This window comes from Rhinopithecus bieti, unplaced genomic scaffold (genome assembly GCF_001698545.2).
Source record: "Rhinopithecus bieti isolate Rb0 unplaced genomic scaffold, ASM169854v2 scaffold_34313, whole genome shotgun sequence".
NCBI classification, from domain to species: Eukaryota; Metazoa; Chordata; class Mammalia; order Primates; family Cercopithecidae; genus Rhinopithecus; species Rhinopithecus bieti.
In genome coordinates this window covers 1,188,454-1,206,540 of record NW_016814509.1, presented here as the reverse complement: position 1 = coordinate 1,206,540, position 18,087 = coordinate 1,188,454, and the positions used below count along the sequence as shown (strand labels likewise).

At 41.3% G+C, this 18,087-nt stretch overlaps 1 long non-coding RNA gene across 1 annotated transcript; it reads right to left on the bottom strand.

The window, feature by feature from the left end:
- Positions 1-1,073: 1,073 nt before the first annotated feature.
- LOC108514815 (uncharacterized) lies at positions 1,074-17,880 on the bottom strand. The gene is made up of 3 exons (XR_001881352.1): positions 17,839-17,880; positions 15,457-15,645; positions 1,074-1,656 (listed from the first exon to the last, which is right to left on the bottom strand). It is a non-coding gene; the product is annotated as an uncharacterized LOC108514815 (long non-coding RNA).
- Between the last annotated feature and the right edge of the window lie 207 nt (positions 17,881-18,087).

Here is an 18,087-nt window from a genome sequence, read left to right as displayed (position 1 = left end):
ACAGACATAACTGTAAGCTCCAAAGTTTCCTTGTGTCCCTTTATTTTGGGATATGTGCATGGATGGTGAAAACATTTAACACAAACTGTCATCTTTAATAAATTTTAAAGTGTATACTATAGCACTGTTGACTGTGTATTAATACGATGCTAAATAGATCTCTTCAACTAATTCATTTTGCATCACTGAAATTTTATATCAATTAACTCTCCATTTTCCTTTCCCCTGAAACATTCCTTTTAAAATAAATAGTTTTTTTTTTTTTTTTTTTTGAAGTCTATCCAGTGATGTGCTAGTAGATGTTTAACAATCAGCTCCTGTGGAGAGGGGATGATTTGTGGCTTTTGCTAATTTCCATGTTGTAAATACTCCTAACATAGCTTATACCAAGCTATACATGCAACATCAACCAGCTCACAAAACTGAAATGTTAGCATTTAGTTCTCATGAGCTAGCTTCAGTGTGCCACTAAATCCATCCCTATTGATGTTGAGATCTGAGTTTTTATTTTTTATATCCTTAAGACTGTATCACAGTGTTTTTATCCATCACCCTATTGATGGACGTGTAGACTATGTCTAGGCCTTCACTGTTACAAAATGGTGCTACAGTAAACATTCTTCTGCATAGCCCTTGTGTGCAGAAGGTATGTTTATTAGATGTGGAAACACTGTTCTCTGAAGTAGTTGCCCAGTTCACCCACTTCACAAGCAGTATGTGAGAGATCCTATTTCCCCACAACCTTGCAATACTTCATCTTGTCAGACTTGCTTTTGCCCATCTAAAGGTTATAATTCCATTTATTTATTTATTATAATTCCATTTATTTATTTATTTTTTATTTTATTTTATTTTATTTTTTGAGACAATCTCTCACTCTGTCGCCCAGGCTGGAGTGCAGTTACGCGATCTCGGCTCACTGCAGGCTCCACCTCACAGATTCATGCCATTCTCCTGCCTCAGCCTCCTGAGACTACAGGCCACCCGCCACCATGCCCAGTTACTTTTTTGTATTTTTAGTAGAGACAGGGTTTCACCGTGTTAGCCAGGATGGTCTCCATCTCTTCAGCCTCCCAAAGTGCTGGGATTACAGGCATGAGCCACTAAGCCTGGCCAATTCCATTGACTTTTTAACATAGTTGTCCCTCACTGTGAGATCCAGTAACTATTCATAATTACCTATACGTTTATAATTTCATTTTCCCCCATTTAATTCCAGTATTCATCTGTCTCTAGTTGATTGTAATGAATACAAGAGGCTGTTGTGGAGTATCAATGCCAGACCCCAGATAAGGACAACATGGTTACATAGCTTCTCTCTGAATTTAAGAGAAATGTATAGCTTTAATTTAGGAATTTAGAAATAGAAGCTAAGGTGTGTGTAAGACTATATTGGTTATTACAGCCTTTACCTGCAAGCAACAAAGAACCACAGTAACCGTGACTTAAACAAGTGTGCTGGGTGTTTATTTCAAGCAATAAGAAGTCAGAAGCTAGTAAAGGAGGCAGTGGTGCCATCCTGGACCCAGGCTCCTGCCATCCTTCTCTGCTACCCTTAGCTGTAGGCTGTAATTCTCATGCTCCTCATCTCAGGGTTGCAAGATGGCTGCCGCAGCTTTAGGCTTCACATCAGCACTCAAGGCGGAAGGAGCAGTGCTTGAGTAGAAACACAACAGTGTTCACGTAAATACCTAGAAACCTTTTGTCAGCATCACTAACCAGACCTGTGTCACGGGCCACCCGATGTATTAGGCAAGTATTTAATGGGATATATTTTCTCTCATCCTCTGAACAAAATTGTATTCTGTTAGGATGGGAAACGGGAAGATGGGAATTATCTGCCACAAGAGTTATTTGGAATGTGGTTTCTCATAGTAGCATCAAATTGAGTGAATACTGGGAAATTATTCAGAGATATATACCATCCAAACCAAGAACAACCACCACAGAACACACAGTCGCCACATTCCATTGCTTTATAGGCTGCTGTTTTGTTATTTTACACTATCTATTAGATATCTAAATTTCACTTCTCTTTGTTCCTTTTTGCCAATTCAAAAAGAATTTAAAATGTTAGAATGGACAAATACTAATGAGGCACATGTTATCTAATGATGAGTTTTCAGGCATTCCTTGTGCCATGAACATGAAGAAAACAGAATCATTATAGGCTCTAGGGTGCAGTAGAGATGCACATGGGACTAAAACAACTTGCATTTGTCATTTACTGTTTTGTTTGTAGGACAAGTCTCTTTTAATGTCTCATATTATTGACATAACTCATGAATGCTTTTTTCCAGAGTTGATGACACTTAACAATATGTGCAGGCAGGACCGAAAAAAGGTGTGGTGCCTTCCAGCCCACAAATCAAAGGTGAGTCACGAGAATGCTGTCCATTAAACAGGAAGGAGGAGAATTGGATATGGAAGTAGGACATGCATTAGATTCCACAGCAATTAGGCTTTTCTATAAAAGAAGCAGCTGCTTTTGGAACTTGAAAGTAGAATAAAAGAGGAGCATTTAAAGGAGTTCTTGAAGAAGGCACACCAAGGTACTTGACTAATTGTAGTTAGCTAACGAATACCACCTGTAATAAAACCTGAATTGTGGAAGGGAATCATTGATCAACTTCCTAGGAATACCCTGTCACTGTACTGTACCTGCAGTGGACACAGCATTCGGACACAAAGACAGTGGGTGTGCAGGTGTGTGTCTGTGTCATTTGGTTATATTCATTTACTGCAGTTTCCATTTTATACATTATTCTAGTATAGGTCAGAGAAGCAAAGAGTCATCTACTATCAGGGGCTTGTTTTACATTTTACATGCCTAGTGGAAGGATTTCCCTTCTAACTTTGCTAGATTCTAAGCCTGAAATGAGAGGAAAAAAACACTTGAACTATCGTTTAAGTTCCATATCCAAGTCTGATCTATTCCACAGGAGTTTTTAAAAAGAAGACAATGTAACTCTATATCCTGAAGCAGCATGGCAGCAAATCAAGGAACAAAACTTAAATCTACTGTCCCTCTTTTTCCCACTGCTCTCTACCTTGTAGGGTAACAGAGAAACTTTGATGGGATGTTCAACTTCAGTAATTTTGACTCCATTTATTAGGAAATAATATTTTCCTTACAATATATAACTGAAGTATTTTCTCCATTGTGATTTTCCTTATGTCTGAGAACACAGAGATCCTTGGAAGTCAGGCAGAGATGAGTTCAAATCCTGACCCTGTCACTTAGTAGTTGTGCAACTCTGACTGCATTACTCAGCCTTGGCAAATCTCCATATCTTAACCTGAAAAATGGGGATAATACTTTATGTGTTTTGCAGAGTTTGTTGTGAACATTGAGTGAGATTAGGTAAAGTGCCTAGCACCATGCCTGGAATTACTGAGTGCTTAAATGTAAACTGCAGATTAGTAGGATTTGATCTGTGACTTAACTTCATATACTTATTTAGGAAAGCATATATTTTGTCACATAAGGCAAGTACTTGATTATTAACAAGAATGGTCTTCCTCAACATTGTGGAAACAGTGCACACCTCAACAACTGTGCACTGCCTTTACGTTTGTGTACATGTACTTATGGAAGGGAGCTAGACACTTTCACCTTCATCAAGTTGCTGTGCCAGTGAAATGATAGTTAGAATTTCATACCTGACACATGGGGGGCTTAGCAGATGTTAGCTCCCTTCCACTGTGTCCCCTACTTTCTGAATCACTCTGTGCCTCCATAAGTGTATCTTTTCTCTTAGAAGGGCCATCGAGAGGTGGGTGCAGAGGAATGATTCTGGGGCCAGGGATCTTCCTCCAGGGCCCTTGAAGTCAGACTCTTTACTTGTTTTGGATGATCACTAAGCTATTTGGATTAACACAGCTAAGAGATACAATGGCTCTCTCCATTTCACAGATTAACAGGACCAGAAAATCAGTATGAAGAAAGCATTTACTGAGTGTCATCACCAAGATGGCAAAATAGAAGGCAACCTGCTCATATCCCCCAACTACAATATGGGTACAAGAATTTTTGTACACATCTACAGTCAAAAGTCCATCAGTGGGAGCCTCAGGATTCAGGTAGGAGTTTGTGAAACCCTGAGAGGGCCCAAGACCTAGGAGGGTTGTTTTGAAAGTACAGACCAACACCCAGGTCAGCTGATCTGGTGAGCTTGCTTCCAGGTTCATGCCTGGAAATGGCCAAGAAACTTTCTGCATGGATAGGATCATTCCCCAACTACAGAAGGAGGGGCAAGAACTGAGACTGGGTCCTCTTGGGATCTGCTGTTGGCTACAGCCCTCTTTGGCCTTGAGCTTGCAACCAAAACTATCTGCCAAGGAGTCTAGAAGGAATTGTGCATACTAGTGCCTTGGCAGAAAGACTCATTTGCCCACTGACATCAGTCTCAGCAGTGAACCTGGAAGTGGCCCTGTGGCTCTGCTCCAGCCTTTCTCAGCTGATGTCTCAGTTCAGAGGTGCTCATGTAAGGACCCAGAAGGAGACTTGCCCATATCCCACAACCCAAAAGTCTGACTGTCCCCAACACATTTGCCAACCTCTATCTCATAGCACATCCTAAGTAGACTCAGTCTCAGCTGCACCCTGCCCTCTGCAGCAACCAGGGAACTATCCTATTTGTGCTGAGACCTGCTGGGAGATGTGTACTTGTCTGGCCCAACAAGACGGGCTCTTTAGCTTCCATCCTTTAGCAGATCCCAAGGAGACCCAGACTCAGCTCCAGCCCGTCCTACTGTAGACAAGAAACTATCTTATTTGTGAGACACTTGCTGGGTGATATAAACTCCTCTGAGCTGAGACTGGGCTCTCCAGTCTCTCAAAGCAGATTCCACGGGGCCCAGTCTCAGCTGTAGCCCCTACTGCTGCAGTCTAGGAACTACCCAACTCATACCAGCTGGGTGATACATGTTCATCTGAGACAATGAGATAGGCCCACCAGCTGCTTCTCACAGCAGTTTCTGAAGTGGTCCAGTCTCAACTCCATCTCCTCTTGCTGCAGTTGAGAATTGCAGAGACACACTTGTCTGGGCCACAAGGACAGTTTTCTGGACTCAGGTCCCTCAGTCCAGTATCTGCCTGGGGTCTTCCCTAAGTCCATCTGGGCTGGAAAGCCATGTCAACCTCAGAGTCCTCATGAAACTCATGGCTAGCCTGGGCTTGGAGTGTCCTCTAGTGCTGAGATGGCTGCAGTGATCACAGGCTCAGGGAACACAACAGTCAGTCAGGTTAGAATCCAGAAGACCCTCTGAAGGACAGGCACAAACAAAGCCAGAATGCAAAGACTAAAATACCTAATTTCTAAATATGCAGACATTGTTGTACTTCTACAAGCATCAGAAACATTCAGGGAAATATGACCTAACAAATGAGTTAAACAAGATGCCAGAGACCAATGCTACAGTGATAGAGATGTGTGGTCTCTCAAATAATTCAAAATAGCTGCTTTAAGGAGACTCAATGAAATTCCAGAAAACAGAAAATCAATTCAGAAATGTATCAGAAAAATTTAATAGAGACATTGAAAATTTTAAAACCAAACAAAAAATCCTGGAGCTGAAAATACAATGAATGAAATGAAAAATGCAATATAGAGCATCAATAGCAGAATTAATCAGTGAGAGATTATTTTAATATACTCAGAGAAGAAAAAAGAAAAAGGAATACAAAGAATGAACAAAGCTTACAGTATCTATGAGACAACATCAAAAAATAAAATATTCACTATTGGAATTAAAGAGGGAACTTAGAAAGACAAAGGGGTAGAAAGCTTATTCAAAGTAATAACAGAAAGCTTTCCAACCCTGGAGAAATATACAAATACCCAAGCTAGAAGAGCAAAGATCACCAATCAGATTCAACCCAAATAAGAATATCCCAAGACATATTACATTGAACTTGCAAAAATGAAAGACAAAGAGAGGATTCTAAAAGCAGCAAGAGAAAAGAGGCAAATAACATGTAAGGGAGATCCAGTACTCCTGGCATCAGACTTCTCAGCAGAAACTTTTCAGGCCAAGAGGGAGACGATAATATTGAGAGTGTTGTAGGAAAAAAATCACCAACCAAGAATACTGTATCAAGAAAAGTTCTTCAGAAATGGAGAGACAAAGACTGTCCCAGACAGACTATTATATTTACAGCAACCAGAACTGTCCCACAAAAAATGCTAAAGGAAATTCTTCAAACTGAAAGAAAAAGACTCTAATGTAATTATTATAGTAATATTGTAATTGTGATCATTAAATCACTTATATCTTTGGTCAGAAGACTAAAAGCCAAAACTATTAAAATAATAATGAAAATAACTTGTTAAGAGACAGGCAATAAAAAAGAGTAATTGGTGACATCAAAAATTGTAAATGTGGAGGAAGAAGGGAGTTAATCTGTTTGGGTTTTTTGTTTTTGTCTTTGCTTTTTGATGATCAAAATTAAGTTGGTATCAGTTTTAAATACCTGTTATAACTGTAGAATGTGTTTTGTAAGCTTAATGGTAACTACAAAGCTAAAACCTATAACAGATAGACTAAAAATAAAAAGTAACAAATTAAAACATACTACTAGAGAAAAATCACTTAACCACAAAGAAAGACAAAGAAAGGAAGAGAGGAGTTACATACAACTAGTAAACAAGTAACAAAATGGCAGCAGTGAGGCCTTATCTATCAATAGTAACACTGAATGTAAATGGACTAAATTCTCCAATTAAAAAAACAGAGTAGCTGCATGGATTAAAAAACAAGACCCAACAATATGCTGTCTACAAGAAACTCACTTCAGGCCAGGCATGGTGGCTCAAGCCTGTAATCCCAGCACTTTGGGAGGCCGAGACGGGCAGATCACGAGGTCAGGAGATCGAGACCATCCTGGCTAACATGGTGAAACCCCGTCTCTACTAAAAAAAAAAAAAAAAAAAAAGTACCCGGGCGAGGTGGCGGGCGCCTGTAGTCCCAGCTACTCGGGAGGCTGAGGCAGGAGAATAGCATGACCCCGGGAGGAGGAGCTTGCAGTGAGCCAAGATCGCGCCACTGCACTCCAGCCTGGGCAACAGAGCCAGACTCCGTCTCAAAAAAAAAAAAAAAAAAAAAAAAGAAACTCACTTCACCTGTAAAGACACACATAGACTGAAAGTGAAGGGATAGAAAGATGATATCCCATGCAATGGAAACCATAAAAGAACAGGAGTAACTATATAAGCTAAAATAGACTTTAAAAACTGTGAAAAGAGATAAATAAGGTTATTATATAATGATTGAGGTCAATTCAGCTAGAGGATATAACAAGAGTAAATATATATGCACCCAACACCAGAACACCCAAATATGCAAAGCAAATATTAATAGAGCTAAAAGGAGAGATAAACTGTAGTGCACCAGTAAGAGGGGATTTCAACATCCTACTTTTGACAATGGAAAGATCATCTAGGCAGAAAATTAACAAAGAAACATCAGAGTGAAACTGTACACCAAATGGACCTAACAGATATTTACAGAATATTTCACCCAACTTCTACAGAATACACATTCTTCATCAGCACATGGAACATTCTCCAGGACAGACTATATGTTGGACCATGAAACAAGTCTCAACAAATACAAAAAAGTGGAAATTATATCAAGTATCTTTTCTGACCACAATAAATAAAATGAAGAATGTTAAAAACTGTACAAATACATGGAAATTAAACAGCATGCTTCCAGACAACCAATTGGTCAGTGAAGAAACTAAGAAGGAAATTTAGAAATTTCTTGAAAAAAATAAAAATGGAAACAAAACATACAAGAATCTATAGGATACAGAAAAAGTAGTACTAACATGAAATTTTATAGCAGTAAACATCCATATTTTTAAAAAGAGACTCAAAATAAACAACCTAACTATGCACATCAAGCAACTAGAAAAGCAAGAACAAACCAAACCCAAATTTAGTAAAAGGAAAGAAATAATAAAGATCAGAGCAGAAATAAATGAAATGAGACTAAAAAAAATTTAAAAGATCAACAAAACAAAAGTTGGTTTCTTGAAAAGATAAACAAAATTGATAAACCTTTAGCTAGACTAAGATAAAAATAAAGAAGACCCAAGCAAATAAAATCAGAGACAAAAAAGGAAACATTACAACTAATACCACAGAAATACAAAGAATCGTTAGACGATCATGAACAACTATACACAAACGGAAATGTCTAGAAGAAATGGATAAACTCCTGAACACATACTCTACCATGATTGAACCATGAAGAAATAGAAAACCTAAACAGACCAATAACAAGTCATGAGATCAAAGCTACAATAAAAAGTCTCCCCTCAAAACTTGGGACCTGCCAGATTCACTTCTGAATTCTAGCAAACACTTAAGGAAGACCTAATACCAATTCTACTCAAATTATTTCAAATAAGTGAAGAGGAGAGAAACTCATTCTACCAGGCCAGCATTATCCTGATACCAAAACCAGACAAACACACTACCAAAAACAAAAAAGAAAAGAAAAATCCAACTGTGGGCCAATATCCCTGATGAACATACATGTAAAATCCTCCACAAAATACTAGCAAACAGAATTCAAAAACATTAAAAAGATCTTTCACCATGATCAAGTGGATTCATCCCAGGGATGCAAGGATGGTTCAACATATGCAAATCAATAAACATGATACATCACATCAACAGAATGAAGGACAAAAACCATGTGATTATTTCAATGAATGTTGAAAAAACATTCAGTTAAATTCAATGTCCCTTCTTGAAAAAAAGTCCTCAACAAACTTGGTATAAAAAGAACATACCTCAGGCCAGGCACAGTGGCTCAGGCCTGTAATCCCAGCATTTTGGGAGGGTGAGACAGGTGGATCACTTGAAGTCAGGAGTTCAAGACCACCCTGGCCAATGTGGTGAAACCCTGTGATATGGTTTGGCTGTGTAACCCACCCAAATCTCAACTTGAATTGTATCTCCCAGAATTCCCACATGTTGTGAGAGAGACCCAGTAAGAGGTAACTGTGTCATAGGGGCTGTCTTTCCTGTCCTATTCTGATGATAGTAAGTCTTGTGAGATCTGATGGGTTTATTAGGGGTTTCCGCTTTTGCTTCCTTCTTATTTTTCTCTTGCCACCACCATGTAAGAAGTGCCTTTCACCTCCTGCCATGATTCTGAGGCCTCCCCAGCCATGTGGAACTGTAAGTGCAGTTAAACCTCTGTTTGTTCCCAGTTTTGGGTATGTCTTTGTTAGCAGCATGAAAATGAAATAATACAGTAAATTGGTACCAGTAGAGCAGGGCGTTGCTGAAAAGATACCTGAAAATGTGGAAGCGACTTTGGAACTGGGTAACAGGCAGAGGTTAGAACAGTTTGGAGAACTCAGAATAAGACAGGAAAATGTGGAAAAGTTTGGAGCCTCCTAGAAGCTTTGACAAAAATGCTGATAGTGATATGAACAATAAGGTGCAGGCAAAGGTGGTCTCAGATGGAGGTGAGGAATTTTTTGGGAACTGGAGCAAAGGTGACTCTTGTTATGTTTTAGCAAAGAGACATTTTGCCCCTGGTCCTAGAGATTTGTGGAAATTTTGAACTTGAGAGAGATGATTTAGGGTATCTGTTGGAAGAAATTTCTAAGCAGCAAAGCATTCAAAAATGTGACTTGGGTGCTGTTAAAAAGCATTCCATCTTAAAAGGGAAACAGAGCATAAAAGATCAGAAAATTTGCAGCCTGATGATGTAGTAGAAAAGAAAAAACAATTTTTTGAGGAGAAATTCAAGCTGGCTGCAGAAATTTGGATAAATAGCAAGGAGCCTCATATTAATCCCCAAGACCAGGGGTAAAGTGTCTCTCCAGGCCATGTCAGAGACCTTCACAGCAGCCGTTCCCATCACAGGCCTGGAGGCCCAGGAGGAAAAAGTGGTTTTGTGGGCCAGACCCAGAGGGGTACCCATGCTGGTGCCCTGTGTCCCAGCCACTCCAGCCATGGCTGAAAGGGGCCAACAAAGAGCACAGGCTGTGGCTTCAGAGGGTTGAAACCCCAAGCCTTGGTAGCTTCTGCATGGTGTTGAGCTTGTGGGTACACAGAATGGAGGTTTGGGAACCTTGGCCTAGATTTCAGAAGATGAATGGAAATGGCTGGATGCCCAGGCAAAAGTTTGCTGCAGGGGTGGGGCCCTCATGGGGAACCTTTGCTAGGATGGTGTGGAAGGGAAATGTGGGGTCAGAGCCCCCACATAGAATCCCTACTAGGGCACTGCCTACTGGAGCTATGAGAAGAGGGCCACTGTACTCCAGATCTCAGAATAGTAGATCCACCAACAGCTTGCACCATGCACCTGGAAAAGCTGCAGACACTCAATGTCAGCCCATGAAAGCAGCCAGGAGGGAGGTTGTACCCTGCAAATCCACAGGGGTGGAGCTGCCCAAGACCATGGAAACCCACCTGTTACATCAGCGTGACCTGGATGTGAGACCTGGAGTTAAAGGAGATCATTTTGAAGCTTTAAAATCTGACTGCCCCACTGCATTTTGGACTTGCATGGGACCTGTAATCCATTGTTTTGGCCAGTTTCTCCCAATTGGAATGGCTGTATTTACCCAATACCTGCACTACATTGTATCTAGGAAGTAACTAGCTTGTTTTTGATTTTACAGGCTCACAGGCAGGAGGGACTAGCCTTGTTTTAGATGAGACTTTGGACTGTGGACTTTTGGGTTAATGCTGAAATGAGTTAAGACTTTGGGGGACTGTTGGGAAGGCATGATTGGTTTTGAAATGTGAGGACATGAGATTTGGAGGAGCCAGAGGCAGAATGATGTGGTTTGGCTGTGTCCTCACCCAAATCTCAACTTGAATTGTATCTCCCAGAATTCTCATGTGTTGTGGGAGGGACCCAGCGGGAGGTAACTGAATCATGGGGCCTGGTCTTTCCCATGCTATTCTTATGATAGTGAATAAGTCTCATGAGATCTGATGGGTTTATCAGGGGTTTCTGTTTTTGCTTCTTCCCCAGTTTTCTCTTGCCGCTGCCATGTAAGAAGTGCCTTTTGCCTACTGCCACGATTCTGAGGCCTCCCCAGCCACGTGGAACTGTAAGTCCAATTAAATCTCTTTTTGTTGCCAGTTTTGGGTATGTGTTTATCAGCAGTGTGAAAATGAACTAATACAGTAAAAGAGAACCCTAATACAACCTGTCTCTACTAAAACAACACAAAAAAAGAGCGAGGGATGGTGGTGCACATCTGTAGTCCCAGACACCTGGGTGGCTGAGGCAGGAGAATTGCTTGAACTTGGGAGGTGGAGGTTGCAGTGAGCCGAGACCACACCACTGCACTCCCAGCCTGGGTAGCAGAGCAAGACTCCATGTTAAAAAATAAAAGAGAGACAGAAAAAGAAGAAAAAGAGAGAGAGAGAGGGGGAGAGAGAGAGAGAGAGAGAAAGAAAGGGAAAGAGAGAGAGAGGAAGGAAAGGAAGGAAAGGAAATACCTCAGTGTGATAAGGGCTGCCGCATATGAGAATCCTACAGCTAATATTAAATGGGAAAAGGTGGAAAGCCTTTGCACTAAGAACTAGAATAAGACAAGGATGCCCACTTTCACTGCTTTTATTCAACACAGTACTAGCCAAAGCAATTAGTCAAGAGAAGGAAATAAAGGGCATGCAGATTGGAGAGGAAGAAGTTGAATTACCCTTGTTTTCAAACAACTTGATCTTATATTTAGAAAAACCTAAAGAGTCCACCAAAAAAACCTATTAGAGGTGACAGATTCACCAAAGTTGTAGGATATAAAATCAACATACAAAAATCAGTAAAATTTCTGTATACCAGCTGCCAACAATCTGCAAAAGAAACCAATAAAGTAATCTTACAACATCTACAAATAAAATGCCTAGGAATAAATTTAGGAGGTAGAAGACTTCGACAAGGAAAACTACAAAACATCCATTAAAGAAATTGAGGAGGATAAAAAGAAAGGGAAAGACATCCCATGCTCACTTTTCAGAAGAATTAATGTTGTTAAAATGACAATACTACCCAAAGCAATATACAGATTTGATGCAATTCCTATAAAAATACCAATGACAATTCTTCACAGAAATAGAAAAAAAATCCTAAAATTTATATGAAACCACAAAAGACACCAAATATCCAAAGCAATCCTGAGCAAAAAGAACAAAGCTGGAGGCATCACATTACCTGACAGGTCAGACACAGTGGCTCACTCCTGTATTCCCAGCACTTTGGGGAGGCCTAGGTGGGTAGATTGCTTCAAGCCAGGAGTTTGAGACCAGTCTGGCAAACATGGCAAAACCCTGTCTCTATTAAAAATACAAAAACTAGCTGGGCGTGGTGGTGGGCCCCTGTAATCCCAGCTACTCGGGAGGCTGAGGCAGGAGAATCACTTGAACCCAGGAGGCGGAGGTTGCAGTGAGTTGAGATTGCATCACTGCACTCCAGCCTGGGCATCAGAGAGTGACTCTGTCTCAAAAAACAAACAGACAAACAAACAAACAAATTGTACTACAGAGCTATAGTGGCCAAAAAAGCATAGTGCTGGTATAAAAACAGACACATGTAGACCAATGAAACAGAATGAAGAACTCAGAAATAAGTCTGTGTACTTAAAGCCAACTCATTTTCAACAAAGGAACCAAGAACACATATTGGGGGGAAAAGTCTCCTTAATAAATGGTGCTGGGAAAACTGTGTATCTGTATGCAGAAAAATAAAATGAGATCCCCATCTTTCATCATATACAAGTATCAACCAAAAATGAATTCAAGACTTCAATGTAAGACCTAAAACTATGAATCTGCTAGAAGAAAACACTGAAGAAATGCTACAGGACATTGATTTGGGCAAATATTTTTGGGGGTAGGACCTCAAAAGCATAGGGAGTCAAAGCAAAAATAGAAAAATCGAAAACTGAGATTACATCAAGCTAAGAAGCTTCTAGACAGCAAAGGAAGCAACAAAGTGTAGACACAGCCTTCAGAATGGAAGAACATATCTGCAAACTATTCATCTAACAATGAATTAACAAATAGAATATGTAAGAAACGTAAACAATTCAATAGCAAAATAACAAATAATCTGATTTTTTTAATGTTCAAAAGACCTAGGTAAACATTTCTCGAAAGAATACATACAGATGGCCACAGGTAGATTAGAAATGCTCAACATCACTAATCATCAGAGAAATGCAAATCAAAACCACAATGAGTTATCAACTCACTTCAGTTAGAATATCTATTATCAAAAAGAGAAAAAAATAACAAATGCTGGCAAGGATGCAGAGAAACAGGAACCCTATTATAATGTTGGTGGGAATGTAAGGTACAATAACCACTATGAAAACAGTATGGAGATTTCTCAAAAAACTGAAAACTACCATATGATCCAGCAGTCTCACTGCTGGGTATATATCCAAAAGAAGTCAATATATCGAAGAGGTATCTGTACTCCAATGTTTACTGTAGAATTCTTCACAATAGCCAAGATTATGGAATCAACCTGTGTCCGTCAATAGATGAATGGATAAAGAAAATGTGGTATATATTCACAATGAAATATTATTTCCCCACAAACATAATGAAATCCTGTCATTTGTAGCAACATGGACGGAACTACATGTTATTGGGCACCAGTGTCACATATTTTCATTTATGTGTGTGAGTCTAAAAAGTGGATCTCCTGGAAGTGGACAGTAGAATGGTGTTTATCAGAGGAGAGGCAGGAAGCAGGGGCAGGAGGAATGAAGAGAAGTTGGTTAATGGGTACAAAAATAAAATTAGAAGGAAGAAGTTCTAGTATTCAACAGTACAGTAAGAAAATTATAGTTAATAATTTATTGTATCAAAATAGCTAGAAGAACTGTAATGTTCCCAACACAAAAAGATAAGTGTTTAAGATGACAGATATCCCAATTAACCTGATTTGATCATTACACATTGTATATATATGTCAGAATATCACACATACCCCACAAATATGTACAACTGTGATACATCAATTAAAAATACAAAAAAAGGAGGGGGCAGGCATGGTGGCTCATGCCTGTAATCCCAGCACTTTGGAAGGCCAAGGCAGGAGGATTGCTTGAGCCCAGGAGTTGAGACCAGCCTGGGCAACATAGTAAGACTCCATCTCTCCAAATGTTTAAAAAATAATTCTCCGGGTGTGGTGGTACACACTTGTAGTCCCAACTACTTGGGAGACTGAGGTGGGAGGATCATTTGAGGCTGGGAGGTCAAGGCTACAGTGAGCTGTGATTGTACTGCTGCACTCCAATTTGGGCACCAGAACAAGGCTCTGTCTCTAAAAAAATCACACAAAAAAGAGAAGACATAACTTACTGCCAAAGTGAGAAAGACACTGGGATAAGTTCAGATTGAGACCTATAGTTCCTAGTTCAGGCAACACTTGAAGACAGAAGGGGCCTATCATAACATGGAGTTGGGAGTTGTATGGTTTTTTCCTCTGGCTAACCTAAGCATTGGCTTAGAGGTTTTCAGAGTAGGGGAAGACAGAGAATACTTCTCTGAAAGACTCCCTTCATTTTCCTCCTACAGAGAGGGTTTCCTTTAGGTTCACATTTGTTATGTCGTTGGCTCTGACCATGGTGCTGAATCCTCTGAACTTGAAAACTGAACTCCTACAAAGGTAATAGATTCAAACTCCTAGTTGTGAGATGTGCTAGAAGTGATAAGGGGAAGTGCAGCACCCCTCCTCTCTTCTGTACTTCTACCAACCTTATCTGCTCCCTTGAACTCCTTTTGAGGTATAAAATATAGGGGAAATTTCTGGCTAAAATGTATAGATTCGGATGCTCCCGGTTCCTGAAAGCCATCTACATATGAGTAGTTCTTTGAATTGTCAGAAAACCTGGCCCCAAAGTAAACTCAAGGCAGGCCTAGCACAATATTTTTCCCATTTATGGGGAATGATAAGAGGTATGTCATTGTTCCTAAGATAACCACAAGGGCTTCTGCTCAGTGTGGGTGTTCCTGACTTCCCTGGAGTCAGCAGCAGTGGGCTGCTTCGTTGCTGACATTCAGCAAATGTGTGTTTATATAAAGCTCTGTCATAGGTTAATCCTCCAGAATCCCACAATCTGCAGGGAATAGTACTTTCCATGCCAATTTGATTCAACACAGAGAGTACCTATATTATACTAGGCATATGCTGGCAATATGGACCCTGAATCAAGAAGTTTATAGTCTACTTGGTGAGAAAAATATGCATATGAGTGATGCAAAGCAGAATGCACTGTGTGTGTTACCAGAGATCCCATGTATTAGACTGATAGTGACAGGACAGTGGTCTATTCTGATCTGGAACCTGACCAGAGACAGTCCTCGGAGTACTGAGCTATGAACTCGTCCTTCCCCTCACCTTCCATTTCAAGCTAGGGGTGGACATATCTGAGTTGGTGGAGTCTGGTCAACTACAAACCTGTTTTTAGAGTTGAATTCTGTGCTATGAGACTCTGGTCATCAATCATGGAACTCCTGCTTTCTGGGAGCTTGTGTGGATTGTTTATTCTTCCAAGGACTGCTAACCAGTGAGAAGATAAGACAGGCTGGGGCAGAAAGTGTTTAATCTGCTCCCCAGACACACACTGCAGCTCCATCCCACCAGCATCTGCAAACACAAGGCAGAGAGATTAGTGTGTGGACGTGGCACAAACAAAGGGATGCACGGGGATTGGTTTAGGAGGGAGACACCACAGGATGAGCCTTTCCTCTAGGGGACCTGGGAGAGGGTCAAGCAACAGGAGCAGAGGGTCTTGCCTCTCATTCAACATCAAGAGTCCTGCATCCCTCCTGGGATCCCTGTCTCAGAGCTTAAGGACTTCAGAGAGACGGTGTGGTATGTGAGCTAGACATCAACTTTGTCTAGAACAGCGGGGGTTTTTAGTAGCATGGAAGGGTGGCACTTGTGATCAGTTTAGCTGCTTAAGCCCATATCCTGAGCTGAGAAAAGCCTGAGGAGCAGAGTTCTGGGCACAGTACAGGAAACCTCCCCCCACCTCTCACTGCCTAGAGAGTACTTGGAGCAGGGTAGGTGCTCAATAAATTTTTACTGAACTGAATTCTTGCTGAGCTACTAAAGGAGAGGCGAACAGTTGCTTCTAAGGGCTGATACTATGCTCCAGAAAGCAGAGGAGTGTGTCATGTGTCTGGTCTTTTGGACTCACAGTAGACCTCACATTCTACAGCACTGAGGGGCTCCTGCTGCTGGCACAGAGACATGAGCTCAGGAGCAGCTCTCCCAGGGTCCCAGAACGCAGCCCATCTTCACCAGCCATAGCACCTTCAGATAAAAAAGGCCAACGCATATGTCCACAATCCTCTTTTTCTCTGTCACTTTCACTTCCCAGACATTTCAACAAGGTACTGCTATTGACCTTTGCTTCTATATAGGGAAAATAGGGCTAGTGGTGGTTTTTTTTTTTTTTTTTTTATTTTTTTTTATTTTTTTTATGCCCATCAGGACCCTTTCCAAGGCCATTTCAAAGTCATTCACAGCTACGGTGCCCACAAGAATCTCTTATCTGTTGACTCTTTTCCTTTGGAACTCAGTTCACATTTACATTTGTGCCAGCATCTTTCCCATCCAACTTTCTAATTTTTTGCTTTTTGACATAGAAAGCCGGCAAATGAGCTGGATTAGAACAGGAGTCCATGTACAATCCACACTTTATGCCTTTGTCCTTGTTCTCCTGCCTGCCCTTGACCTTCCTCTCTGGCCTGTTCAGTCACAGGAAGGAAGGGAGAGGCAGCTGTCTGCAAGAGTAAAACTGCCTCTTACAAAAGCATACCCGACGGCTGTCCTTTTTTCGGAGACCAGTTCTGACAGCTAAGAAGGCTGGCACCCAGCTGGCATCCTCTGGTACCTTTGTCCTGTCACCTCCTGCCAAACCAAGCCTCTGGCACAGTATTGGTTACCAACTTCTGCCAGGCCTGCACCATCTTCTGCCCAACCCACAGTGGGTGGCATCCAGCATGTTCGGGGTTGATACAGATTGGTTCAGGGCCATAATTCTGTGGACTTTTTTTTTTCATAGATGCAGAATTTGTAGGTGATAGAAGCACCACTATCTTTCTATCCTCCTCCTCTTTGACTTCCTCCTGTGACTTTTGGTGAACAAGGTCCTCATCCACCTACAGACCCCTTTCATCTCCAGGAGGAAGGGCTGTGTGCCTCCTGCCCCTCGTCTCTGCTGTGGCTGTAGGAAGTGCTAATCCCGAGACAGCAAGTCTGCACAGTTTGGCCCAAAGCTTCCTGGCCGCACCCACATACCAGGGCAGTGCCAGCTTGCTCCCTTCTAAGGCAGCATCTATTGTTTCCATACAGTGGGCAGGGTTGGCCATTCAGCGCATGGCCACCTGAGTGAAAAAAGCCTTTTCAAAACAGGGTGGCTTCAAAACAGTTGGCTACACTTTGTTCTTTGGCCCCTAAAGAGGAGAAAGAGTAAATGAGCGGGTTGGAGCTTCGCTAGAAGCAGACTATGGGAATTTAAAATCAACGCCAAAAATTCTTCCATCAGCTTATTAACAAAACACAATTTCTGTGGGGTTCCAAGCTCCATTCTTGGAAAAAGATCAAAGCCCACTGCAATGGGTGGCCATTATACCCAGATGGAATGGAGGAGAGAAAACCCTAGAGCTTCTTCCAGTCCTCACTGACCGAGGAAAGCTGTTCTTCCTTCTGATGCCTCTGTTTTAACAGCTGTAGAATGGAGGTAAATACTAAAAACATAAAAAACTAGCTGGACATGGTGGTGCACGCCTGTAGTCCCACCCACTTGGGAGACTGTGCTGGGAGGATCACCTGAGCCTGGGAAGTCGAGGCGGCAGTGAGCTGTGATCGCACCACTGCACTCCAGCTTGGGCAACGGGAGTGAGGCGAGACCCTGTCAAAAAAAAAAAAAGGCATATTAAATGAAAAAGACCTCTATTATGGCACAAACTCAGGAAATTTAAAGGACACAAAGGACAAACAGAATCTCCTCAAAACTTCCAGAGCAAAAGGGCCAGAAATCAGCATTGTATCAGACCTCTTCACAGCACTGGGGGCTAG